The 22,820-nt window shown below is 39.5% G+C and overlaps 1 protein-coding gene across 19 annotated transcripts in view; it reads left to right on the top strand.

Moving 5' to 3' along the window:
- Pard3 (par-3 family cell polarity regulator) overlaps positions 1 to 22,820 on the top strand; it is a 666,792-nt gene that overhangs the window by 90,466 nt on the left and 553,506 nt on the right. The window lies entirely within an intron of this gene.

Consider the following 22,820-nt stretch of genomic DNA (forward strand, 5'->3'; position numbering starts at 1 on the left):
AGATTTACAGGGTGATGGCTAGTTTTTTTTTAAAATATTTTATTTTGGTTTTCAATGGACTTTTATTTAATTTATTTATATGTGGTGCTGAGAATCGAACCCAGTGCCTCACACATGATAGGCAAGCGCTCTACCAGTGAGCCACAACCCCAGCCCCTGATGGCCAGTTTTTTGATTCCTGGGTTTAGAATAAACTGGTTATTTAACTAATAAATATATTCTTTGACTAAAGTATTTCCTGTGGTTCTATGTACTGTTTATAGTGATGATAATCAAACTATTTTAAATATTTTTTACTGGGATTAGGAATAGGGCAGCCCATTATATATAATTTAATTTTTTTTCTGGCAAGCTTAGGAATTTACTAGCAAATTTATGATTTTGTTTTTACTAGCAACCTTAAAAGTTTATGAGTCTTAAAAACAAGAGCACTGGGGGTGTAGCTCAGTGGCAGAGCACTTGCTTCATATGCAGGAGGCCCGATGTTTAGTCCCTGGCACTGCAAAACAATCCTTTCCCTCACCCAAACAAACAAAACTCTGGTCATAAAAGAGGACTGAAGGGAAATAAGAGCAACAGTGCTGTCTCCATTGTTACAAGACAGTGGATGCTGGTACACACTTTTAAAAATAAGCTGATTAGAAATGCTGTTTTAATTGCAGGGAGAAAGTCATAGATCATGAATCAGTTTGTATTGTACTGAGTTGAGTTTTTTCCCACCCTTTAAAAAGTCAGTATATGCATTTGGCGAATGATAATATTAAACATCCTGCTCTCAGCTACACCTTGTACAGGCTGGAGTTGTGCTCTGTGGTCGAGCGCTTGCCTGGCATGTGAGACAGTGGGTTCGAGTCTCAGCACCGCATATAAATAAATAAATAAATAAATTAAATAAAGGTCCATCGACAACCATATGTGCGTATGTATAAAATTAAAAAAAATGTTAACTAGGAAAATATTTAAAACCATATGGGATTCATTTTGTATCATCCTCAGAGCCTATTTGTTTTCTTGTGTTTATTCCCATTTCTAACTACACTCTTCCAGCGCTGGACGTGGAGTTTCCATTAAGAGAGCAATTTTTGCCTTGGTGCAGTGAGGAACTCCCATTTCCCACTGCAGAATTGGGAGCTGTGTGCTTGTGCTGGCAGAGTGCTCTCTGCTGGCAGCTCTGGGTTTCAACAGCAGCGAGAGACCTGTCACCAAAGTACTTAAGTGGGAGTGAATTTAGAGAGAGCTCTGCCTCCTAACCCCAGCCCAGGGGCTTTCTCCTGACTGGCCCAGTGTGGGAGGAGCCTGCCTGAGGTCTGTAGATAGCCTCTGAGGAAGCTGCCCGTCCTTGTCTTGTGTCCCTGCAGTGTGGTCAAGCCTGCAGACCTTCGGGCCTCCGCTGCATCACTAAGATCAATATTTGAGCTTATTTTAAAACATGATGTACTAGGATGATACAAAATTTATGAGGTGGTTGTTTTTTTTTCCCCCCCAAGATGTGGAATATAGAAAGTTTTTAAACTTTTCTGACATAATAAAACCAAGATTAATTACTGTGATATAATTGGTATCCAATACATTTTGATTTGTAAAACATGAAATTGAAATAATGAGTAATTGGAACAGAAAGAAGTTTATGAACTTACCTGGGACAGGCACAGACTTTAAAACTTGGAGAGTCAGTAATAGAAGCCAAAGGTTCCATGTTCCTTTATGGGCAAAAAAAGCAACCAGAAAGCACAATAAGCATAATGATTTCACTGGTGTGTGTGTATGTATGTGTTCAATTATCAGTGATGATTTTTTCCTTTTAAAAGGTTTTTAATTTTTGAATTCTTTTCAGTTATACATGACAGTCTAATGTATTTGGACATATCATACGTACATGGAGTATGACTTCCCATTTTTGTGGTTGTACATGATGTGGAGTTATAGCGGTCATATACTCATATATGAATATAGGAAAGTTATATTCAATTTATTCTACTGTCTTCCCCATTCCCATTCCCCTCCTTTCCCCCAACTCAGTCCTGTCCAATTCAGTGAATCTCCACTCCCGCCTTTTAAAGTTTTATTGGGTATTTTTAAATCAAAGGTGCCCTCTACCATGCCAAGTCAGTATACGCATTTGGCAAATGAGAATATCCTGCTCTCGGCCACACTTTGTACAGAAGGTTGTTTTGGAAAGTGGTTTAAAAATGCTTTGTGATTTTCCATCTGCAGGAGGTGAACGATATGAAGTTAAAAGTTTTTGAGTTTGAGGCCTCAAGCAGCTTTTAAAGCATACATTAGAAGACCTGTGGGGCTCCTTTGCACAGGAAGTGAGAGGCTGATGAGTTCCACCCTAAAGCTTTAGATGAGCAGAGGGAACACCCTGTTGAATATCAAGTCTCTCATTAACTCACTCTTACTTGATGTGATTGGCTAGTCCTGGCCTTCAGTCCTCACTGTCATAACATCTTCATGGATATTTTTTGTCAATTTGGCAGGGGTGCAAACAAAAATGAACATTTTCTGAAGGATACTGATATTTATTTGGGCAAAGCAGAGTGTCGCAAGGGATTATACATGGCATAGTTACCTGTAGGTGTATTCAAAGAGGTTGGGGCAGGGGGAAATTTTTAAAGACAAAAACAATGAAGACTGTATCAATTTTTTGAAATAATAATACTTGTCCACAGTGATTAATATCAAGGGTAGCCTCCGTCTCAGCTGAACAGCAGTTTCTGGGTAGATTTTCTTGTAGTACTTTTTGTAAAAGATTGCAGTAACCTTGCCCAAGACTGCATTCTTTCAGTCTTTTTTTTTTTTTTTTTTTTTAGAGAGAGAGAGAGAGAGAGAGAGAGAGAGAGAATTTTTTTTTAATATTTATTTCTTAGTTTTCGGCGGACATAACATCTTTGTTTGTATGTGGTGCTGAGGATCAAACCCGGGCCGCACGCATGCCAGGCGAGTGCGCTACCGCTTGAGCCACATCCCCAGCCCCTATTCTTTTAGTCTTTATTATTATTATTATTATTATTATTATTATTATTATTATTATTATTTTACCAGAGACTAAACCCAGGATGCTGTATCACTGAGCCAAACCTCCAATCCTTTTTGTTTTGAGACAGGGTCTCATTAAGTTGCTTAGGGCCTTGCCTAGTTACTGAGGTGGGCTTTGAGCTTGCGACCCTCTTGCCTCAGCCTCCTGAGCCACTGGGATTACAGGCGAGCATCACCATATCCAGCTCTTAGAAGTCTTTTGGCCATAGTTACCATCAGACAATCATGCATATGAACTCTTCCTTTATAACCTCTTGGCTATTTTACTTTATTATTATTATTATTTTTTTTTTAGCTAGGCTTGACTTGAGTGACTTTATTTTGATTTTGACAACTTTCACATTCTTTTCATTTTCTGTGACTGTGTTTACAGTGACCCTGTGCAGAAGCTTTGAGCCAGTTTACTACTAAATCTTGCAGTAGGTAAATGGTACTTTGTTTTCTGTATTGATGATGTCTAGCAGAAATTGTAAGGGTGAGTGACTGGATGGCTGTGGGTGAATTCCTGCTTACTACTATTCAAAAACCATTAGAGCCACTCTTCTAGAATTGGAATTGACATATTTAGAATTTAGTATAGGCTTGATTGAAGATATTGGTATAATCCCCAAATACATTTTTTTTCCTCATAGGACTCAGATTTGCAGTGATACTTAATGCTTGATTTGTATCTTTTACCAGACATCTTAAACTACTCACTTATTAGATGTCTGGCTCTCTTCTCTAGTTTTATCATAATTGCTGAAAGCTTGGAATCCAACAGCTATCTGCTTGTGCTTTGAGATGTGGGATTGTAGGGCTATCCCTGGGTGTCCTGTGGGGACCTTGATGTTGCTGGTCACTTAGCTCATCACTCATGGATGGCAGGCACTTTGAAGGAGTATCTTTTTTTTTTTTTTTTTTTTTTTAATTTAGGAGAGAGTGAGAGAGAGGGAGAGAGAGAGAGAATTTTAATATTTATTTTTTAGTATTTGGCGGACACAATATCTTTGTTGGTATGTGGTGCTGAGGATCGAACCCGGGCCGCACGCATGCCAGGTGAGCGCACTACCGTTAGAGCCACATCCCCAGCCCCTGAAGGAGTATCTTGATGCCCTCCCCACAGACCTGGTCCAGCTCAAAGCATTCTCTTGGGGGTGGGGAGGGTGCCCATCTGCTGCCGGGGCATTGGAGAAGGGTCATTCTCCTTCACAGTCCTCACAGGCTGCCCGAGTAGGCCCCTTGTGAAGTTTAAGCATTTCTGAGGGGTAAGGCTCTATTGTTTCTCTTCTTTTCACATGGTTTTCCTTTTACCCTGTTCTTTCTGGAATTATTGAATTCTTTTCTAACACATGATGGGGTTGTAGAGAAGGAACAGCTTCACTTAAAGAGTAGAATTCTGCTATTTTTAGAATGCACTCTCCTCAACTCTGAAATTGATTTATTTTGGTTGCCATGGGTCTCTGTCGAGTGTGGCATTGCCTAATATCATATTCCTTTAAGTAAGCTTTTTCAAGGGTATATTGTTTTTGTTTTGTTTTGTTTCTGTCTTTTTCTTTTTCTTTTTTTTTTTTTTTATGGTTATGGGGATCTGATCTATAGCCCCCTGCATGCTGGGCAAGTGCTCTACCACTGAGCTACACGTCCATCCCCTCAAGGGCACTTTGAATACGTGGTACAGATTTAGAATAAACTAATCAGCATTCTCAAGGTATATCTATTGCTTCTCTGGTATAATACAGCATAAACTTCTTCCGGGTGCCCTCTTGTTAGCCTGAAAAGTGTTTTCTTCAATTTTGTCATAGCATTGTGGCTTTTCATTGGGAAGAACAGTTCTTTTTTTAAATATTTATTTTTTAGTTTTAGGTGGTTACAATATCTTTTATTTTATTTTTACATGGTGCTGAGGATTGAACCCAGTGTCTCACATGTGCTAGGCAAGTACTATACCATTTGAGCCACAACCTCAGCTGGGGAAGAATAGTTCTTAAAGGCAACTGTTTTAATTATGGTGGACTTAGACTTATTAAATAATTTGGGAATGTTTTCCTGGTTTCAGTGGTATATGCCCCGGCATGTATCTTTATCATACATTTTATTTTAGATGAGTCTAGAAAGTCTTGATGCAAAGCAAGGTGGCATTATTTCCAAGGCAGAGTTTTTTAAAGTAAGAAAAAGCAAAAAATAACAATAGTAAATGAATGTCAGGAATATGACTTAGGCTTATTTACTTGAGGGAGAAGTTGTTTCCTAACATGCCTTGAGCTGAAATTTTGGTGCCAATCCTGTTCTTTGTGTTCCCAGTCAAAAAAAAAAAAAAAAAAAAAAAAGAGTGAGACAAGTTTTTGCAGGAATGTCAGGTGACTGTGGGGCAGGTCCCCATGAGAACAGGCTGGAAGCTTTGCATCAAAACAAATACTCATCTCGGCTCCAATGGATTTGTGCTGTCAGTGGTTTGGCATCATAGATTTTTCAGTAGAAATGGGCTCTAGTATTGTATTTCACATATGCTGATTTCATGATAATTAAATCATACGAATAATATACATTACTCAGCTGTGATATGAAAGCTGAAAGTCTTGAACTTAATGAATTCATGGTTCAAATTCCAAGTTGGCTTCAAATATCTTTGCTTTGTGGGGGAAGGCTGTGGGGCGGGGATGCAGGGTTGCATGGGAAGCCCTGCATGGACCTGAGCAGGTCTAACAAAAAGGTGGGTGGTGATTTCTCTTGCACTCATAGGAACATACTTGTGGCCTCAGTTGTCAAACAAGTTTTATGTTTTCCTTGTCTAGTCTTGTTGACCTGCCATTTATTTTAGCCTTTTGATAAACAGGAAGAGCTGCTGCACTACACTAAGGGAATGTTTTAAGGAACTATTAACAAATTTGAGGGATGAGAGTTTTAACCTGAAAGATTTAACTTAAAAAAAAAAAAAAAAGGAGTGCGGAGAATGCAAACCTAAGGCAATAAAGCAATCTTTAAATTTTTAGAATTACAGAAAGGTTTGAGTTTGGGTCTCTTTTCAGACCACAATTTTGGGTTCACATTAGCTGCTTTTGTTGCTGGCAGATTACCTTGTTTAGGACAGATGTGGCACTTAGTGATGGTATCAAGGTTAGACCTTGGGCATCAGCCACGGTCACACAGGTCCCAGAAGGGCTTTGCCCTAGTCTACCTCTGGCAGGGATCCTGCCCTCTGCCAGCTCAGTGCAACATGTCACCTTGGGGCAGGGAGCAGGGGTAGGGTGGGGAGAGGGAAGGAAGGAGATTGATGGGCTGAGAATAAAGCTCATGTGCTGAGGATGTGCATTGTGTATAGCTTTTAGGTTTGATTCCTGGTTATTCAAGCATGCCATACATATATTTAACCTCCTCACCTTTGTCCTGAGATTCCCCTGGATTAAAATGAAATGATAATTCCTTTATGAAGTGTTCTTTGTCTTCAGTGTTTTCCAAATTTTTCTAATTCTTGTACCACTCAACTGGTATTTAAATTTTATAATGGGGTATTGTTAGTGAACTTTCACATACCTATGGCCTGCTTCCCAAAATTGATTTTAAAATCTTAGAGAACAGGAGCATCATTATTGACTTGATTATATTCCCCATATCTCCCTGTGTTTATAATGCAGTTACTTTCAGACTGGGGTGTGTGTGTGTGTGTGTGTGTGTGTGTGTGTGTGTAGTGTGTGTGTGTGTGTGTGTGTATGTGTATGTCAGTGCTGGAGCTGTAACCCAGGGCCTTGTACATGCTAAAGAGGTGCTCCACCACTGAGCTATTCCCCCTGCCCCATGGGTATTGAGTTTTTGATTGACGAGTGCTGTGTACATGCCATCCTATTATTTCCGGTTGTTGTTCAGGGCATAGTAAGTGCTATAGAAATGTGTTCTTTCATTAGTAGCCTCCGTGTGGCTCTTCTGTATGTTTGTCTATTCTTGCTAGGAGGCATCTTTTCCAGTCATGTGTATGGGCCTGAGCTTCTGCTCCCTAGTGTGCTATTCCATTTTGGCAGCACCCAACTCTCAGGTTTGGAGAGCTGTTCCAGGCAGGTGGTATGTACACAGCTTAGAATTCTGCTGTTGCAAGGACATGGATGTTTAATAGGATGTTAAAGGGAAAGTTAGGGTAGTTTTAATTTTGTTTTATGAGTTGTTTTCAGGATCAAATCATGTGTTGGTAGGAATTTTGTCTTTTTTTTTTTTTTTTGGTATTGGAGATTGAATCCAGTGGTGCTTAACCACTGAGACATATCCCTAGTCCCTTTTATTTTTTATTTTAGGCAGAGTCTTGCTAAGTTGCTTAGAGCCTCACTAAGTTTTGAGGCTAGCCTCAAACCTGTAATCCTCCTGCCTCAGCCTTCTGAGCCAGGAAATCAGAAGTCCAAATTTTCTTCTTCTTAATTACAGATGTGTGCCATTGCACCTGGCTGGAATTCTTATCTTATTTATCCTTAGGAGAAAAGCTGCCTGTAGTGTGTTTAATTTTCACACTGTAGCATCATAGAGTGCTAGAACAATATAAGGATATCAGAGATAATTCAGTCCCTTTATTTTTACACAAAAGACTTTGAGTGCCCAGAGAGGAAATGACTTGTGCAATGTCATTAATCATGTAGACTCATTTTATTGCTTTTTTTTTTGTGTGTGGCTACTGATAGGAAAGCCGCCCACAAGATGTCCTTGTCATCAAAGTTTCTTGTTGCATCCACTCCTTGTGTTTGTGAAGCTTCACAAACTAGTTTTGCTCCTCTTTTGTCCCCTCCCCATCTGATAATTTTATAGTTACAAGTTTTATTGTTGTCTGAGGTAGTCCATTTCCCTAATTACTAGTTGTGTAATTATATTTTTCTTGAGTTCCCATATAGCTGATTTGTTTCTTCTTTGCTTCCATGCAGGGATTTTATCAGAAACTTTATTTTTTAGTATCCTGTGGAATTTTAATAGTGCAGGCGAGTTGTGTTTGTGCTCTCAGTGTTTTCTGTTTGACTGCTTAGATTGTGTTGCTTCCTGTCTTTTTTCTGAGACACTACATAGCGTAATTTCTTTGAAGGAATAAATTGAAGGTGTTGGTAACTGAATTTCAACTAGCTTATGAGGGAAAATTTTTTAGGAACAGAGAACTAGTCATGTCATTAAGGAATTAGGAAATTCAACATGTATAAACTTTATGTAGATTTTGTAAGGTAAAAAAATCCTCATTTCAAATGACTGTCCTATTGGAATCTGACCAGGTGGGACCAGAAAAAGTTTGAGTCACATTAAGTCTTTGAAAGAGTATCTAAGTGCCCACAAATCTGGAAACAAATAATTAGTAAAGAAATACGAATTGATCTTTGGCTTGAGATAACCAGTAACATCTACCAGTGAATGCTGTGGGGTGCGTGGGCCCTGTTTAAGATAAGAGTCCCTGCTGTTCCATATGCTAGACTGGAGACTCCAGAGGCTGGGGATCATAGCTGCTGTGAGGCCTCATCCAGCCCAGCAACTGCTGTACCATGGATGTTCCATAAATATTTGCGGAATGAGTGAATATTGTTACCTACAGACTTGTCATGGTGACAAATTGTAAAATGTGCAAATTTCAAGACATTATTTGAAATGCTGTGGAGAGATTAGGCATGAGATAAAGTGCGATTGAAGACTGACGTCAGAAGAGAGAGAGGTGTGTGTTGGAATGTGTGAGAATCCTGCAAGTGAAGAGTAAGGATGGCTTTTCAGGAGGTATAACCAGCAAGTGGATTTGAGAAACAGGGAAAGCCCCATGGACCGAGTGAGTAGCTCATGTCTTGGTGTATATATATATGGATGTACACGCCCTATGAAACTTTATCACTCTGCCCCTGCTGAAAATCTGTCCTCAAAGCTGATGCATGCTCCTTGCCTATAAGATATCCAAGGTAATCAGATTCCAGAGCTCCCTCTGGTCTTAGGCAAATCTTTTGAAGATACTATCATGGATTCCTCCCTTGACTCCTGGTAGGAGTATCCTGGGAGGAGAAGGGAGCCCCACCTCTGGCAAAAGCAATCCAGAGGAGACATTGGGCATAGGCCCCTCCACCCTTCTAAGTGGCTGTGGTGGAAGCCACTCTTGGAGCACTGCTGTCTGGTGTCCTGATGATGTGGTGCTGTGGGACTCTATCCCAGAACCCAGGCAGCGTGGGCTGCGCTGGGTTTCAGTACAAGGGTCACAAGGTACAACTGGATGACTGTTTGCCCAGACTTACAAAGAGGAAGTCAGAGGTAGGTGCAAAGTTCTCTGTCCCAATTTTCTTCTTAATTGGCTTAGAAATATTTCTTCTGATTCAGTCATGTTTAGTGTAGCCAAGTATAAGGAATTATTCCTGGATGGTTAAGTAATTTGAGAGAATTTTTTTAAATAGGAAAAAATCAAGAGGTGGTTTTTGGATTAAGTAATGTCAGCTGCTTTGAAGTCGAATTTTTGTTTTAGAATTCAAAGCCATTTAGAATTTATCATATTTCAGTGAGGTTTTCTTTCCAGGTTAGAAGAATTCCTTTTGGTGTCAGCTTCTCTTTCTTGTTTGCTAGTTGGAGAGTAAATATGTGAGGGTAGCTTTTTCTTATGTTACATTGGATGAGTAACTTTAAGGATCTCCTTGTATTATTTCATGTATTCGTGTACAGATATGGGTATTTATACACACATACACACACACACACACACACACATATGAAACAGTTAACATTTTAGTTAGCTTTAAAATGTGTCATGCAATATAGGAGTTATTATCTTGACTGCATGGATACTATTGGTTCCAAAGGTACAGATGAGTTTCTACTTTGAGGTTTCCCTGCCCCTATTTTATGTTTATGGATTGTTTTTTCTACAACTGAATTCATTGCTGCCTGGAACGTGATTGGAATTAATGTTTCTTCAATCTATTTATCTTTGACAGGTGTAAAGCATTCCTTTCCCATATTGAAGTTAGTCAAGTATATTACCTGCTGGGTGGACTATTCTCATTATCCTTTTGTTCTATTCTCATTTTTAAGTCTTTTATCTTGGTTGATGCTTCAGTTTCTCCCTTCCACATGGTAAACTGCTTAGATGGTCCTGGAAGAGGCCATAGCACGTTTTAAAGATATTGGCAGGGATTTCCACATTGCAGTAACATCGGAGCCTAAGCACCCCTTGTTTTGCTCTTCAGCTTCAGTTACATCTCAGAGAATTCAAGTTTCCTGGTCCTTTGTCTCTTCATGTACAAATAGAGCTGAAGGCATTTACCTTATAGGATTGTTGGGGGAAGAAAAAAAAAAAGGTCACTTGTGAAAGGAGTGGCCCAGAAGTGTTTGATACTTGGCAGCCCCACCGCTGGACTTCACGGAGTGCATATGAAGGAATGCATTGGGGTGGGAGGGGGCACACTGCCAGCTGTCTGCTTTCAGGGTACTGATGGTTGCAAAGCTTACAGAAATTTTGACTCTGGAGTAGGCCAACCTTTAGGTCCACTTTTTTTTTCTTAAACAGGACTATGCTTGGTATATTGCATATCTAGTGCCTCAGGTATTTCCTTCCTTCAGTGCAGGCTTTGATTCACTCAGGCTGCCTCCCACACCCTTGCATCTTGTTCCATTTGCCAGGACTAGAGGAGGGGAGCTTGCCTGGCTAAGGTGGGATTTTTTTTCCTTGTTCTTCCCCAGGGATATGGGCATATTTTAGGTGTCAACTCACGTCTGCCTGGAGTTCCCGGCCACTCAGGCTGGGACTCACCTCTGTGGGTGGGAATGAAGGTGTTGCCACTGCAGTCTCGGCTCCTGATTGCAATGGGAAGATATCTGGATGTTTTCTTTCCCTTCATCCAAACTGTTTTCTGGAATGTCAGCTAGAACAATCACACATTTCCTGAGCAGCTTGAAGAGGCAGAGTATGAAGGGGGAATGGGGAGTCAGAATGATCCTGACACAGCACAGCATGTCCACCTCGTTTCTTTTGGCAGTTAGGAGAGTACAAGCCTGTGTTTGTTGATTAAGTTCTCTGAGAAGAGCTTGTGTAGTAAATTCTTTCCTTTGCCCAATAGGGTGATTATTTATATATATATATATATATATATATATATATATATAAAATATATTTTGTAGCACAAAATATATATATTTTGTAGCACACACTATTTATACAACACAGTGCTTTGTTCTTTGTTCTTTGCTATTTAAAAAAAAAAAAAGAACAAACTAAAGATGGCCCCTGCTTTGGGGGATTTTATCTGGGGGTGGGTGTGTGTGTTGGGAAATGAGAAAAAAACCACCACATATATACAAGGAAATAGACTATTTAGTGACAGATCTGCGGTCTAGATAAGCAGGTTAGCACTAGGGCACATTTTACAGAGGGAGTAGGTTTTGAACTAAGAAAAAATGCATTAGGGTAGCTTTAAGATGTGAGGATGAAATCATTGTAGATGTGTGGAAGAGAATGAACAAGAAACATAAGAATTAATTCACTTAGCTGATATATATTGAGCATCTACTTTGTCTTAAACACTATTCGGGGTGCTTGGGGCTTATCAGTAACAGAACAAAGATTCAGATATGACAGGTTAGCAACTGAGGCCTGACTGGGAGGATGGAGAGACTGATCTGGGGAACCCTGAAAGGCAGGCTTGGAAAGAGTTTTGAGTGCTTGGCTATGGACATTGGACTTGGACCTTTAGAATGTAGTGAGTCACTGGAAATGACTCATATTACAGGACAGTGACATGATAAAAGTTTTTTTTTGTGACAATTTATATGGTAGCTAGATGCAGGACAGGATTAAAGGATAGGATTCTTGAAGTGGGAAGATGAGTTGAACAGTAATTATATTATTGAGAACAAAAGATGAAGGAATGGGTTATTTAGAGTGACCAAAAATCATGTAAATTTATTATGGAAAGCCAGAAAATACAGACAAGCACTTCCAATCCATAGTATACTTTCTTTGAACTAAAAACAAGGTGATGCCTTATATAGTATCCCATGAATACTATTTTCGAGTTGCTGTTTAGTGTTTCATTGATTGAATGTGCTCAACCCATTTCTCATTTTTACATGTATAGCTGTTTTCCTATTATGTATAATATATCAAAACATCTGATTTACTATTTATATATCTTGATCTTTTACCTTTCTCCACGTTTTAAATTACTAGGTTAATCCGATATGTATAATTTTAGACTTTTTTAAAAAATTGCATGATACCAGGGCTGGGATTGTGGCTGGGGTTGGGATTGTGGCTCAGCGGTAAAGCGCTCGCCTAGCACGGGCGGGACCTGGGTTTGATCCTCAGCACCACATAAAAAATAAAGACATTGTGTTGTGTCCATCTACACCTAAAAAATAAATATTAAAAAAAAATTGCCTGATACCAGATCTCCCTTCCCTGGCCATGGGCTGGAGGTGTAGCTCAGTACATAGAGTGCTTGCCTATTGTGCACAAAGCCCTGGGTTCAATCTACAGCACTGCAAAAAGAAAGAAGAAAAAAAAATAATTCTCCCCACCATCCTCACCCCAATGTGTGTGATGATTATTGCCCAGGAGCAGTATGTGAGAATGCTGTCTTCCTGTGTTCTCATGGATGTTGGTTATTTAGTTTGGTTAAAATTAATCTGCTTTCTAATTTCTTATGAAAACTCAGTAGTAGCTGAGAGAATCGTACAAGGTTCAGCTGTGTCCCCTCTGGGTCAGCTTCTGCTGTGGCACCCTGGCCCTGGGCTCTGCTGCGACCTCCCTTTAGCCCTCCAGTGGAGGGGTGGTAGTGGCCTCCTGCTACTGCTTATCTGTTTGGAGTCCCATGTTTTCTTCCATCTTAGTCACTGATTCCTTATAATTGCTTCCCTCTGTTTAAAACACTTGGAATTCTTTGCATTTTCCTGGTTGTACTTTATATGATATTTATTCATATGTTTTTATGTGTATATGTATGTTTATGTGTGCGTGCATATAGAAAGACTGTGAATTATTTTTAAGATAAGTAGCAGATGCCATCATACTTCGTCAATAGAATGTATCTCCTAAGAGTAGAATAGAATGTATTCCTTAAATATCCACAAAACTATTATCACAACTGGGAAAATTAAGAATGATTTCCTAGAATCACATAGTATTGAGTCCATATTAAAAATCTCCACACTGTCCCCAAGATGTCTTTTACATTGACTTTTTTTTTTATGACCCCAACAAGGATCCAGTTAAGACTCATACCTTGACTTTTGTCATGCCTCTTTCACCTCTTTGATCCATAACAGTTCTCCAGTTATTTTTAGTTTTTATATTATTATTATTAATAATATTAATATCAATACCAGGGATTGAACTCGGGGCGCTTAACCACTGAGCCACATCCCCAGCCCTTTTTATTTTTTATTTTGAGATAGGGTCTCACTAAGTTACTAAGGGCCTCGTTTAGCTACTGAGGCTGACTTTGAACTTGTGATGCTCCTGACTCAGCCTCCTGAACCGCTGAAATTATAGGTGTACAGGACTACATTTGCCCTTCCAGTTATTTTTAATTGGTAGACTTTGCTTTTGAGGAATTTCAAATCTAGAAACTAGAAAATGAACTAACTGTTAACATCTTAGGACATCAACTTCCTTCCTATCTATTTGAACACATAAATATGCATTATTAATAGTGATACTACTTGCTTTTTTGGTATGTGATGGACCATTTGAGACCAATCTAGATATTAGGACATTTCTCCCACCTAAATACTTCAGTATATATTTTCCCCATATAAGAATATTCTTTTCATATAACCTGAGCATAATGATCACATTCAGGAATTCGCCAGTTATGATTCTGTTACTTAATATGACAAATGTCTTAAGTTATCCTTTTTCACAACTTTTGTTCTCTCCAGATGCAGGATCTGCTGTAGGATCCTACATTTTATTTAGCTATCATCAGATGAGGTAGACCTCGTTGTTCTAGAAAGACCATGTTAGTTTTATCGTAAAAACAAAACCCAAAAAACCTTACATTCTTGATTTTGTCTGACTGTTTCCCTGTGGTGTCATTTACCTTGGTTTCCTCTTCCTTTGTGTGTCTATGTACTGTCAGAAGGTTTTGCCTGGTTAGTTTAGATTAGAGGAGGATTCCTATGGCTGCCAGGAGGGATAAAGATGACATTGGAAGGAGGAAAAAGAAAATGAAGACATTGGAAGCTGGTTTTAGAGGGAAAATAAGGAAGACTAGAAGCTTAATAAATTTGAAGTAAAATTGGATTTGATAAAAATATTGTCCAGTTATAAGTTATTTCTAAATGGGCGTTCTTTCCTTCTTGTAGAAAGATTTCCTGGCAGGCTTTTAAAAGAAGCTGCTGGGGTCTTAGGCAGCTCCCAAAGTGAGGCGCCATGGGAAGCGAGTAGATGTTTGTCTCTGAGATAGAATGTTGGAAGGGCCCTGGTCTAAAAATGTGGATTTTTACAATCCTTTGTCTGGGGTTTAGGATTGAAACGACTATGAGAAAGACCATCTGGCATGAATACTGAAATTTCTGTGTTTATTACAGGAGATAAATATATATTTGTGTGTTCATGGTAACCATTTTTAAGACGTAATAGCTAACATCTGTTTGATTTTAAAAGTCTGGGTAATAACATGTATCTAGGAACTAAAACATAATATGTAGAAGAAACACAAAGTGCTGCTCCCTTCCCAGTTCTGTAAACTGGACCTCAAACTTTTAGCATACATCAGAATCACTGGGAAGTCTTGTTTAAATGCAGATTGCTGGGTCCTGCCTCAAGAAATTTTGACTCAGTAGGAACCAGGTTGGAGCCCCAGCTTTGGGATTTCTGAGGGTCTCAGGTGATGCTGATCCACAGATCTGGACTCCTACTTTGAGTACCACTGCTTTAAATCATGGATGAGATTAGAACATGTAGTAGAATATTTAGGTGTGTGGTTTTTCAAACTTGATTTTTTTTAAATAATAGCACGAACCTTTTTATTAAAAGAAATATTTTATAGTGCTCCTCTTTATGTACTCTATTAAAATGTAAAGAAGTTGGTGGAGAGAATTCAATTAACTCCGATGCTGTGGATTGAAAATTATCATTGTCAGTGTGAGAAAGTGCTGAGAAATAAATCAACCCATGTAGACTGGAGCATTTATTATTTGTGACTTCTTGTCAGTATCATATTTTCCAAGTCTTCAGTTTCTTATCTGAAAGTAGGGATTATAAACCCTCCCCCAATTTGGAGAATGAACATGAATGTATTTTAAAAATTGTACAACACATGCAGATAATCTTACTGGTGGTTACTGTGTCTCTTTCCTGCTTTGGCTCCATTCCAAACCAACCCTGTGATCTGGGCTGTTCCCTCCATTTATATATAAAGAAGGGATTTGAGGGCATTTGTGAGTTTTCTGTGTTGTTATGGAAGTTATGTGAGCACCAGAAGTCGATAATGGCTTGATTTCACTTATTCCTAGGCTCCTGTGTGACTCTGTGAGAGATTGTGAGCTAGTTTTAATGGAATAAAACACCAGAAAGTTATTTCCTTGAACTTGGACTTCACCTTTGGTTTCCTGTTGCCTTTTCTCTTTTTGATTGACATACTAAATGAAGGCATCCACCCTTCAGTGGAGGCAGCAGGTTTGTGGTTTGCTGTGTGCTGTGTTGTGGTGGTGAGGTGTTGGTGTTGGGTGTGGCTTGGGGTAGAGAAGTGGGGGCCAGGCATGCATGTATTCTATATTAGTCACTCCCTGGTGGTGATCCAGGTTGTTTTGTTATAGTTGGATATCAGATATGACACCTGATCACCTGTGTTTTCTACCTTTATGGAGAAGACAACAAAAGTGTGTTCACTGTTGAACAGTGTTATCGCAACAAAGTTGGAAATGAGTCGTATGTCTGAGTTTGTGTTAAAAGACTTTTTTCTTTTTCCTTTTTTAACGGAGCTGATTAAATCAGGCAAAGTCACGTGGATCCTGTCTGCCTTGTAATGCCATTCGTTTAAAAAACAACTTTAGAACATGTTTGAACTGTTTTATTTTTGGTTTACATAAATTGAAGTGTGAGTTACTGGGAGAATTTTGAATGAAGTATCATTCCTTTTGATTGTGCTCTTCCATTGTTTTTTTAATAATGAAATGTTGTCTGTTCAATAATTAACAGAAACTTCAACATAATTATGTAAAAGGATTGATGGATGCTAACTCTTTAGCTGTGTGCCATCGTGATTTATAATTTAATGGAATTTTCCAAACTCTTTTCTGTAGACTTTTTTGGTTCTCGGGATTATGTATGTAGGTAGTACCTTGGTGCTGCTAGGATTGTCATGAGAAAGAACTGTGCCTTTGCCACCAGAGGTTGCTTTTCTAGCGGGTTCTTTTGATAACTACTGCCACATTTCTATATAAATGGTTTGTTTTGTTTCTTTGTTTTTGTTTTTGTCTGCATCTGTTGATTATAGAAGTCTTAACCCTGTTATACTGCCCCATGTTTGTGTTTTGTCTCCACTCTCTCACAAAAAGCTACTTCTTGGATACTTCTCTATTCTATCATACACACTTATTATTCCACTTTCTTCCAAATGTAGTTATGATCTCGATTGGATAAATATATTCAATATTCACAGGATTTTTCATTATTTGAAGCTGCTTATGGCTGAGCTATGCATGATTCCTTGATTACTTTTTCGGCACAAATTTTGTTTTTCATGAAAAGAATGATGTTAATTCCTTTGGTTAGTCTTCTTTAAATGTACAGCAAACTCAACCCCAGTGCTACGAGCTGCTGTGTAGCAGTTGGTATGCTTAGTTACTTTGGGGTCTCTTTCCACGCAATGTTGGAGTCTTCACACCTGGAGCTTCTGGCCTGCTCTGGTCTAGACTGGTCACTTTTTCTACTCCTGGTTCACAGCTGACATTTTGGGTCAGCTTCACCAGCTGGCACCACTGTACTGGGAGTTCTCTTCTGTCTTATGCCTTCTGTTTCATAGGCCAGGCCATTCTATTTGTGGTTTATTTCTTGTTTTCTTGGAACACGTCTTCTAGTACTTTCCAGAGAAATGTACAAAGAGGGTAATATTTTCTTAGACATTGCATTTCTAAAAATACCCCTCTATCTCCATACTTTACTGATAGTTGGGCAAGGTATTGGATTCTAGGATAAGAACGATTTCTTTTTTTTTTTTTTTAAAAGAGAGAGAGAGAGAGAGAGAGAGAGAGAGAGAGAGAGAGAGAATTTTAATATTTACTTGTTAGTTATTGGTGGACACAACATCTTCGTTTTTTGTATGTGGTGCTGAGGATCGAACCCGGGCCGCACGCATGCCAGGCAAGCGCGCCACCGCCTGAGCCACATCCCCAGCCCCCAAGAACGATTTCTTTTAGGAATTTTGAAGTCAGTGGAACCTTATCATCTGGATTCCAGTGTTGCTCTTGAGAAATTCAACCCATTTGATTCTTTATCCCTTCATTGTAACTGTTTTCCCCTTTGTGTACTGTGTTCTGATGTACGTTGGTATATGTATGTTTTCATAAGTTGTATGAGTTTTTCTGTGGAACTTTTCAATGAGGAAAAACATCATTCTGGGTAATGATGAATTTTTTTTTTTTTGTTATTGTTCTGTTTTCCCAGTTTTCTTTTTCTACAAATTATTGAGCTGTTTGATTTACTTGAAAGATATTCTGAGTTATTATCCTTTGTTTTCTTTTTGAATTCATTCTGTGGGAAATATTTTCAAGTCCTCTCAGCTCTCCCGTTTAGCTTTTCCTTTTAGATTTTTCGTATTGAGTTTTCAAATGCTTTTCTTTTTTTGTTTTTAGTTCTCAGAATATTTTCTCCTTCCTTCTTTCCTTCCCTCCCTCCCTCCCTCCCTCCCTTCCTCCCTCCCTCCCTCCCTCCCTTCCTCCCTCCCTCCCTCTCCTCCTCCTCCTCCTCCTTCCCTCCCTCCCTCCCTCCCTCCTCCCACTCTGCAACCTGGATGAACTCCTGTCTGAACTCAGGGGACCATCAGAGGAGCATCTTCTCAGTATCATCACCTTCTTATGTAGTCTCTGGTTGCCAAGTTCTCTTTCCTGTTTGTTTTGGCCTCTCTTCTATCCATGGGCCTTTACTCAGAAGTCTCTGTCTTGGGTGTTGGCTCTGATATAAGGGACACTAGTGTAACTTGGGAACACTGAGTTCAGTCAAGGGCTTACACTGGGAGTTTCATAGCAGAGTCACTGGGCTAGGCCAGATTCCTCTGACTTTTCTTTGGATGGTCAGAAGTCCAGGAAGGCTCTACCAACCTCTTGCTTGGGTAGCATCAGCTCAGTTGTCAACATTCTGGGCACGAGTGGAAGCAGAGGGCTTATCTCTTCCCATTTTTATTATGGAACCTCTACAATTGCTCTGCCTTGAATTTCCCAGTCCCCACCAACTGTTTTAACCTCCAGAAAATTAGCCTTCAGTGAGCTGCGAGGAGAAGGGGAGGGAGGAACAGCTACTGTGCTGAGTGGAGTCTTAGGGCAACTGGGGCTTAAATTGCAGCCCAAACACACTTTTATCCAGTTCTGTTTCTCCTCCTGTCTTCTTTGCTGTGTTCTGGTGCATTTGGTTCTCCCAATTTCAGTTCTTAGAAAATTGTCAGGGGAGGTCATATTACCTCCTGGTTTTCCCCAGAACCATGTTCAGATTCATTTTGTCAGTTCTGCTAAGGATGTTACCACTGGGCTACCTGCTTCCCAGCTTCCAAAAACTGTTGTGCTTGTTTCCTTTTGTTCTCTTTGTCTTCGTGGGATTATGACTTGAAAAATAACCAGCAACAACCTCGTCCCCTTGTAGTTTCAGTGGGTGATTGGGAGGAAGTCAAAATAACTGTGCAACTATATGACGTGATGTTGTCACCCTCCATTTTTGTCTCTTAGCTGGTTTTTGTGTCCTCAGTTTTCTGATAAACTCTGCCTCTCCTCCAGGCCTGTTTTGCTCTTCCTCCTCCTCAGAATGTCTTAGGTTCCCCTTCCTTCAGCCTCCTCATCTGTTAGAATTCAGTTCTGCAGAAACACCCCTCATAAGTCTCTCCTAACCCTTTCCTCCTTGGAGGTTATGAAGCATTTGTGGGTCTGTTTTTCTTGTGACACATCATGATCTACTTGTTTATGTTTTATCTGATAACTGATTATTTCTGACAACTTTTACTGGCTGGCACCAGTACTATGGGGGGAGGGAGGTGCATGATAGTCTACAACACTTGTTGCTCCAGAAATATTTGAAATAAAATTGATAGGAGAATATGTTTTAGTCAAGGCCAACTTTGAAGGGAGTTAAAAGAAACTTACTGTTTCAAACGTTCCATCTTCAAAATCTATGATGGGGAGCAAAGCTGTTGAAGGAGAAGAGGCAGTAAAGTGAGGAGAATATTTCTCTTGAAATGTTTTCAAGCATTAGACGTGAAGGAGCTATTTCTTTTACCAGTCATAGCTCACAAAGCTCATTAATTTGCTGTATAACATGATGATGCTCTTTTTAAACATTTTTTTTAGTTGTAGATGGACACAATACCTTTATTTTTATTTATCCATTTTTATGTAGTGCTGAGGATAGAATCCAGTGCCTCACACATGCCAGGCAAGTGCTCTACCACTGAGCTATAACCCCACCCCTGATGACACTCTTAATAGAATTTGAGAGATTTCTGGAAGGCCGAATAGGAATCAGTCTTTCCTTAGGGTTTTGTTTGTGTTGTCTTCTCTTACCATGTACCGAAATAGAATAAGCTTGCGTTTTGTAAGTCAGATTCCTTGCGTTTTGTAAAGTTACTTCTGCTTATATTCTAGCTGAGACTTAGAGGTATTCCCTCACACCCCTGTTTCTCAAGGACGAGGCCAGGTCTTGGCTATGTTCTTTATCCGGATAAGAAGCAGTAATTCTTCATATGGCTTGATCTGCAGACTTCTCCAGGCTTCCACCCATCTTTGGGTCAAATGTGCCTCACTGAGATTGGGTCTTTCTGTGTACCCTGGAGTTCTGGGCTCAAGCAATCCTGCCAAAGCCTCTTGAGTCACTGGGACTGCTTCCTGTGCTACCTTTCCCTGCTTTATTGTTAGAGTTTAAATCTTTCATTATTTAAATGAACATATCATAACCAAGATACTTGGTTGTTTTTATTTTTTTAAATCCACAGTTATGACACATGTCTTTATTTTTTTTTAATCCAGTGACCAGTATAATTATTATAGAATTAGTGTTTTTAGTAGTATATACAGTGCTGTATCATTTTTTGTTTAATTACATTTCTAATTTTCTATAGACAGGACAGCAATGAGTTTTTACTTTTTTTTTTTTTTTAAATTGGTACCCGGGATTGAGCTCAGGGACATTCAACCACCGAGCCACACCCCCAACCCTATTATGTATTTTATTTAGAGACAGGGTCTCACTGAGTTGTTCAGCGCCTTGCTTCTGCTGAGGCTGGTTTTGAACCTGTGATTCTTCTGTGTCAGCCTCTCCAGCTCCTGGGATTATAGGCATGCACCACCACGCCTGGCCTGATTTTTATTATTACTCTTCAAACTTTTTAATATAAACTGCTGTAAAGTAGAATAAATTGATAAAATTCAATTTTTCTCCACATGGGTGCTTGACTATTCCCTTGAATATGCTGCAAGTCCTCTGTTTATTAAAGAGAAATGTGTTGATGAAAGCTGCCACTTAAAATCTCCCAAGAGATAAAAACTTTCCAAGGAATTATTTTTCAGTGGCAAAAATATCCTTCCTGGTTTTTATACTCTGGTAGGAGGGAATCATTTTTGTATAGCCTGCTCACATCTGCTTCTCTTAATGTAGTATGATTTGTTAGGATTACTGATGCTCTCCTCATTCCCTCTCAGAAAAATGTCACTTCCCTTGAGTGTGTATTTATGGAGTGGCATTTAGTTAGCATCAGCCTGAGATAGCTTGGTGTGATGCTGTCATTGTCATCTGGTCTGTTGAATCAGGACCCCTCCAGGGGCAGGAGTCAACAGTTAAGTCTCAAAATTAAAAAGCCTAGTGGGAGCATTATAAACCAAATTTATAGGATATTTCAAAGAGTAGGGAATAATCTCTGATATTAAATTCTGCTGATAAAGTATAATCAGGATTGAGAAAGGTCCATTGCGATTTAGCAATGTGGAGGCTATTGATGACTTGGATAGTTTTGTGAGTGTGGTGGGCAGGAAGCCTGATTAAATGGGATTTGGGGAGGGGATAAATCTGAGACAAGGATAGACAGCTCTTTAACACATGTTGCTGTCAAGAGAATCAGAGAATTGGTATAGTAACAAGAGTTTCAGCAGAAATTTTCTACTGTTATTTTAGCATGCATAAAAATAAAGCATTAAGAGTTTTTAAAGATTTAAAGTTGACATCTGACAACTGTTTTGCAGACTGTTAAGATTTTTGGAAACCTTAATAGTGGGCTGGAGCTAAACTTCTAGTCTGTCCAAGGGGTGGGATAATCAGGAACAGCTCTTGGAGAATAGGGTGCCTGAGGAGACTTGGTGGCTGAGACTTGTGGGCCAGCCTGGAGGATCAGGTAGGACCCAGACATTGGGGACCCTGGGCACTTGTGTGGAGATCACAGTCCTGCAGGGCTTAATGCAGCCTTAATGCAGGGGAGATGCTGGAGTGCAGCAGGTTCTGAAGGATGAAGTTGTGGGACTGAGAAACTCTGTAGGTGGGAATTTATATTGAAGGGGTGGCTACAAACATTATAGAAAGCCTGCAGGTAATGATTTCAGATGGAGGGTAAGGTGGTTTAGGAAGCTAAAAGAACAGTTCTTACTGTATAGAAATGAAAATTGATATTCAAGTTGGTTAGTGCCCAGAAGAGCTTGCTTGGTGGGATGTAGGGAGACAGGGTGTCCCTGTTCAGAATGGCCAGAGAATGATGGCTAAAAGACACCATTTCCTTGTTCACTCCCAGGATATTAGTTACTTCCAGTTTACCCTTGGAAAGTTAATACCATTTGGTGTGGAAAACTAGGAACTAGGAGTATAGTTTGTTTTGGGGCTTCTTCTCCCCCTCCTCTCCCCTCCACCCTCCTCCTCCTCCTCCCTTTCCTTCTCCTCTCCTTCCTTCCTCCCCTCCCCCTCCTCAGCTCAACAAATACAGAAATGATGAATTTTGGAGCAAGAATAGTAGTGGATTCCTAAGGACTCCCTGTGTGATTGAAATCAGGGAATACATGTGCGGTAAAAGAAGCCCCATAGATGAAGAGGATGACTGACTGTGTGTGTGTGTGTGCGTGTGTTACTCTTGGTGTTGTGGATGATTGATTCCTTTTATAGGGGTCCAGATAAGTGAGGGTGTAGTAACTGAAGGTTATTTGCATAGTACTTTTTATGGTATTACATTTGAGCTGTTTGCTGTGCTGGTTAAAAAGTGACAAGAATTGGTAATTCTGCATTTTTAAAGTAAGAAGTGTTCCATTTTAGTGGTTCTTAGGCATGCCTTCATTAGAGGTTCACTAGAAGAGGATCTTAAGAATCTGAATTTCATGGCATCACCCCTGGAGGGTCTTAGTCCATAGATCTGGGAGGAATCTATACTTTGACTATCATTAATGTTTTATCTTTTTCCCACTTTTTCTTCAAGAAAGAGCTGTAACAAATTTGCCTTTTTAGATTTGGAAAAAAAAAAACAGAACAAAACAGTGTTGATAGAACTTTTTGATAGCAATACTGTGTTGCGGGGAATGCAGTAGTTAGTAGCAGAACACAATTTAGTGTATTTCCAGTTGAGTATATAAATAAGAATGGTTGTGGAAGTTTAAAGCCAACTATGTTTCTTCCTCAAATAATTTGAAGAGTGTTATGGTTTTAAAAA

This window comes from Callospermophilus lateralis, chromosome 13 (genome assembly GCF_048772815.1).
Source record: "Callospermophilus lateralis isolate mCalLat2 chromosome 13, mCalLat2.hap1, whole genome shotgun sequence".
NCBI classification, from domain to species: domain Eukaryota; kingdom Metazoa; phylum Chordata; class Mammalia; order Rodentia; family Sciuridae; genus Callospermophilus; species Callospermophilus lateralis.